The following is a 6,000-nucleotide window of genomic DNA, read 5'->3' on the forward strand; positions in this document are numbered from 1 at the left end:
TGTCACTGCTATATTAAAAACACAATCAATTATTAAATGAATGATTGAATTACAGTGAATTAGGAATAAATGAATTAAAAATTTACTTTTAATTATTATTGTTATTATTAATAATCACACATCAGGGTTCCTACACCTTTTCAGAAATCAAATTCAAGCACCACTATCAAGGTTTTTCCAGCAACTCACGACATCGCTATCCTAATACAACTCTTAGTTCCTTGAGTAGCACACACAAATAGACTTCTTGAAGGATGACAATTTCAGTAAAGCAGGAGAAAGCGGGTAATAGCATCTGCATTTAGGCTAAGCAGGGCCTTAAACTAAAGTAACCGCCTATGGACGCTATCCCTGGACAAAGCTGGATGACTCCTGCCAGTACTCTATTCTTTTAAAAACACTTGAATTCATCTTTTATGTTCCAATGTGGTGCTTACATGGGTTAAAAGGGGTGGGGGGTATACCTTAAATGGAGGAATATAAAATTCAAAGATCAACAAAAGTGTTTTCAAAAGAATCAAACACAGTACTGACAGGAGTCATTCAGCTTGGCCCAGGGTAAACCTCCATTGGGGGTGCTATAGAGTTGAGGGTTGAGGGGTCTGTGGGATATTGGTTGCCTTGGTGAAAACTCTCCAGACATGAAGAGCATTAAGCATAACTGAGAGTTTCACTCTTATTCAGTGTTTGAATGAACAGAGAAAATGTAGTACAACATTAACAGCCGGTGACGTGTTCGTGCTTTTTGACATCGTACAGACACATTGTGCTATTGTGCTGGGAGGTACAGTGGGGAAAAAAAAGTATTTAGTCAGCCACCAATTGTGCAAGTTCTCCCACTTAAAAAGATGAGAGAGGCCTGTAATTTTCATCATAGGTACACATCAACTATGACAGACAAATTGAGAAAAAAAAATCCTGAAAATCACATTGTAGGATTTTTAATGAATTTATTTGCAAATTATGGTGGAAAATAAGTATTTGGTCACCTACAAACAAGCAAGATTTCTGGCTCTCACAGACCTGTAACTTCTTCTTTAAGAGGCTCCTCTGTCCTCCACTCGTTACCTGTATTAATGGCACCTGTTTGAACTTGTTATCAGTATAAAAGACACCTGTCCACAACCTCAAACAGTCACACTCCAAACTCCACTATGGCCAAGACCAAAGAGCTGTCAAAGGACACCAGAAACAAAATTGTAGACCTGCACCAGGCTGGGAAGACTGAATCTGCAATAGGTAAGCAGCTTGGTTTGAAGAAATCAACTGTGGGAGCAATTATTAGGAAATGGAAGACATACATGACCACTGATAATCTCCCTCGATCTGGGCCTCCACGCAAGATCTCACCCCATGGGGTCAAAATGATCAGAAGAACGGTGAGCAAAAATCCCAGAACCACATGGGGGGACCTAGTGAATGACCTGCAGAGAGCTGGGACCAAAGTAACAAAGCCTACCATCAGTAACACACTACGCCGCCAGGGACTCAAATCCTGCAGTGCCAGACGTGTCTCCCTGCTTAAGCCAGTACATGTCCAGGCCCGTCTGAAGTTTGCTAGATTGCATTTGGATGATCCAGAAGAGGATTGGTAGAATGTCATATGGTCAGATGAAACCAAAATAGAACTTTTTGGTAAAAACTCAACTCGTCGTGTTTGGAGGACTAAGAATACTGAGTTGCATCCAAAGAACACCATACCTACTGTGAAGCATGGGGGTGGAAACATCATGCTTTGGGGCTGTTTTTCTGCAAAGGGACCAGGACGACTGATCCGTGTAAAGGAAAGAATGAATGGGGCCATGTATCGTGAGATTTTGAGTGAAAACCTCCTTCCATCAGCAAGGGCATTGAAGATGAAACGTGGCTGGGTCTTTCAGCATGACAATGATCCCAAACACACCGCCCGGGCAACGAAGGAGTGGCTTCGTAAGAAGCATTTCAAGGTCCTGGAGTGGCCTAGCCAGTCTCCAGATCTCAACCCCATAGAAAGTCTTTGGAGGGAGTTGAAAGTCCGTGTTGCCCAGCGACAGCCCCAAAACATCACTGCTCTAGAGGAGATCTGCATGGAGGAATGGGCCAAAATACCAGCAACAGTGTGTGAAAACCTTGTGAAGACTTACAGAAAACGTTTGACCTGTGTCATTGCCAACAAAGGGTATATAACAAAGTATTGAGAAACTTTTGTTATTGACCAAATACTTATTTTCCACCATAATTTGCAAATAAATTCATAAAAAATCCTACAATGTGATTTTCTGGATTTTTTTTTCTCATTTTGTCTGTCATAGTTGACGTGTACCTATGATGAAAATTACAGGCCTCTCTCATCTTTTTAAGTGGGAGAACTTGCACAATTGGTGGCTGACTAAATACTTTTTTCCCCCACTGTAAATCTGTGTGTCAGAGTCCTACATTGTCAATTCAAGAATGTCTTTACTATCTAATTGCCTTTGCAAAAATGTGTATGTGCACGCATCAGGGTTTGAACCGGGTTAGTTTGCTAGTTACCTAGCTAGTGTTAGCTAGATTATCACTAAAGATGGTGGTGTGCAAAACCACTAAATATACACCCATGCATTGTATGGGCAACAACAGTTTGAACATTAGTACAAACAAATTATCGAAGAGGCCTGTGTATAAAATGTAACAAAAACCCATGAACAGCTAGCCAACAACAACATAAGGTAAAAGTAGCTAGCTAGTAGGGAGAAATGGTAGGCTAGCTAGCGCCTAGCGTTGAGCTAGCTAACATTAGCGGTTAGCAGTTAGCATGCAACCATTAGATACAAATGTCATTAAAAAGTAAACTTCTAAAATACATGTCATTAGTGTTGTTCATATGTGCAAACGTTTATAACAGAAATAAAAATAAATCTTAAATGCCATCTTGTTCTCATTAACCTACATACAAAGTTAACTAATTCAGTTTGGCTACACTCATATGAATGAGAAAATCTCACTTGTTTTTCACTCGGTCAAAACACGTACATTTTACATCAAAATGACCAGAAAACCCATCACAGTTTAGATAAACATGTTATCTCTAGATTTTGAAAGCGAAACTATGCTTATAAATGTTACAAACATGAAAACAGGATAAATAAGGAGACACAGAGAGTTGGCTTCTTTTCACTGGGCTTCTCTTCCAACACGAGGTAGAGAGGGACATGCCTGTGGCAGTTGAGAATTTACGCGACGTGCACGGTCCGGAAATTTCCAGAAACATATTAATGCATAATTGGGAATTGAATTGAGAACACACAATGGTTCGGGGATGCGCGGAAAGTCTACAGGAATCCGCACACTCGCATTTTGAAATTCCCACCCACGACCGATCGTGCATCTCAAATTTCATGTGAATATAGCAGATCCAATTTCAACCAGAAACTCTGCTTTTCATGCAGTGACGTGTGTATGTGTGAAATAAAGTACAATTGGCTTCTAGGCGCCAGTTGTCATGCTAGCAGAATGGAAAAGACTCTCCCTGCATGGCAGCCAGACCTTTGGAAAGACAGCTCTTGTTGTTGGCTCTGGGGAAGGAGAGCTGCAATGGCTAATGTTTAACTCACCACATCCATTCACTGGAACTGCAGCAGTGGGCCATGGAGCCAGGGGATAGAATAGTAGAATAGTGGTGAGGGGGTATGGGTATTGTGCTGGTCAGGAGAAGGAGTAAAAAAATACATGAGTCAGCGCCTCTCTCCTCTCCCCAGTCCTCTCCCACCCTCCATCCCCCTGTCACCCACCCCCTAAACAAACTCACACACATGCTGAAAGATTAATGTTCAACAAATGGAGGAGAGAGAAGGGTGAGTGAGGGCCCAGGTTCAGAGGTGTATTGTGCAGACAGCACCTCCACCCCCCTCTGAGGGCAGTAATCAGGGGCCCTGTCTGCAGGCCTGGGGGCCCAGGGGTGGCTGCCTCAATAGGATGTTATTTACTGGCCTGCCTCAAACCTCCTGCTGCCTCCTGCACTCCCATTGATCTTGTCCCGTCCCCCCATTCCATTTCCCCCCTCCCATTTCCCCCCTCCCCTTCTATCTTCTTTCCTTTCTATTTGGTCAATCCTGGGTGGGGGAAATGCAGACAGAGAGAGGCCTAGCGTTTCATCACTTGCATTGGTGGTGAGTCAACGTTTGGTAATGGGATCCATCATGAAGTAATAGACTATTTTTGTGGATGGATTGTAAATACATTCTCACTCATGGACTGAAGTGAAATTTCTCCTTATGGGGATGACATGATACACAGAGTTATGTTGGACAATCCTATTATTTTTCTCCACCATGCACTGGCCTATAGAGTAGCATGCCTGCCCATGGCTAGTTACAGTGGGGAGAACAAGTATTTGATACACTGCCGATTTTGCCGATTTTTCTACTTACAAAGCATGTAGAGGTCTGTAATTTTTATCATAGGTACACTTCAACTGTGAGAGAGGGAATCTAAAACAAAAATCCAGAAAATCACATTGTATGATTTTTAAGTAATTAATTTGCATTTTATTGCATGACATAAGTATTTGATACATCAGAAAAGCAGAACTTAATATTTGGTACAGAAACCTTTGTTTGCAATTACAGAGATCATACGTTTCCTGTAGGTCTTGACCAGGTTTACACACACTGCAGCAGGGATTTTGGCCCACTCCTCCATACAGACCTTCTCCAGATCCTTCAGGTTTCGGGGCTGTCACTGGGCAATACGGACTTTCAGCTCCCTCCAAAGATTTTCTATTGGGTTCAGGTCTGGAGACTGGATAGGCCACTCCAGGACCCTTGAGATGCTTCTTATGGAGCCACTCCTTAGTTGCCCTGGCTGTGTGTTTCGGGTCGTTGTCATGCTGGAAGACCCAGCCACGACCCATCTTCAATGGTCTTACTGAGGGAAGGAGGTTGTTGGCCAAGATCTCGCGATACATGGCCCCATCCATCCTCCCCTCAATACGGTGCAGTCGTCCTGTCCCCTTTGCAGAAAAGCATCCCCAAAGAATGATGTTTCCACCTCCATGCTTCATGGTTGGGATGGTGTTCTTGGGGGTTGTACTCATCCTTCTTCTTCCTCCAAACACGGCGAGTGGAGTTTAGACCAAAAGCTCAATTTTTGTCTCATCAGACCACATGACCCTCTTCCATTCCTCCTCTGGATCATCCAGATGGTCATTGGCAAACTTCAGACGGGCCTGGACATGCGCTGGCTTGAGCAGGGGGACCTTGCGTGCGCTGCAGGATTTTAATCCATGACGGTGTAGTGTGTTACTAATGGTTTTCTTTGAGACTGTGGTCCCAGCTCTCTTCAGGTCATTGACCAGGTCCTGCCGTGTAGTTCTGGGCTGATCCCTCACCTTCCTCATGATCATTGATGCCCCACGAGGTGAGATCTTGCATGGAGCCCCAGACTGAGGGTGATTGACCGTCATCTTGAACTTCTTCCATTTTCTAATAATTGCGCCAACAGTTGTTGCCTTCTCACCAAGCTGCTTGCCTATTGTCCTGTAGCCCATCCCAGCCTTGTGCAGGTCTACAATTTTATCCCTGATGTCCTTACACAGCTCTCTGGTCTTGGCCATTGTGGAGAGGTTGGAGTCTGTTTGATTGAGTGTGTGGACAGGTGTCTTTTATACAGGTAACGAGTTCAAACAGGTGCAGTTAATACAGGTAATGAGTGGAGAACAGGAGGGCTTCTTAAAGGAAAACTAACAGGTCTGTGAGAGCCGGAATTCTTACTGGTTGGGAGGTGATCAAATACTTATGTCATGCAATAAAATGCAAATTAATTACTTAAAAATCATACAATGTGATTTTCTGGATTTTTGTTTTAGATTCCGTCTCTCACAGTTGAAGTGTACCTATGATAAAAATTACAGACCTCTACATGCTTTGTAAGTAGGAAAACCTGCAAAATCGGCAGTGTATCAAATACTTGTTCTCCCCACTGTATATAGTAGCATGCCTGTGCATGGGTCAGTGAATGATTTATGCCTAGCCACTGCATGGT

Source organism: Coregonus clupeaformis, chromosome 16 (assembly GCF_020615455.1).
Source record: "Coregonus clupeaformis isolate EN_2021a chromosome 16, ASM2061545v1, whole genome shotgun sequence".
Lineage (NCBI taxonomy): Eukaryota > Metazoa > Chordata > Actinopteri > Salmoniformes > Salmonidae > Coregonus > Coregonus clupeaformis.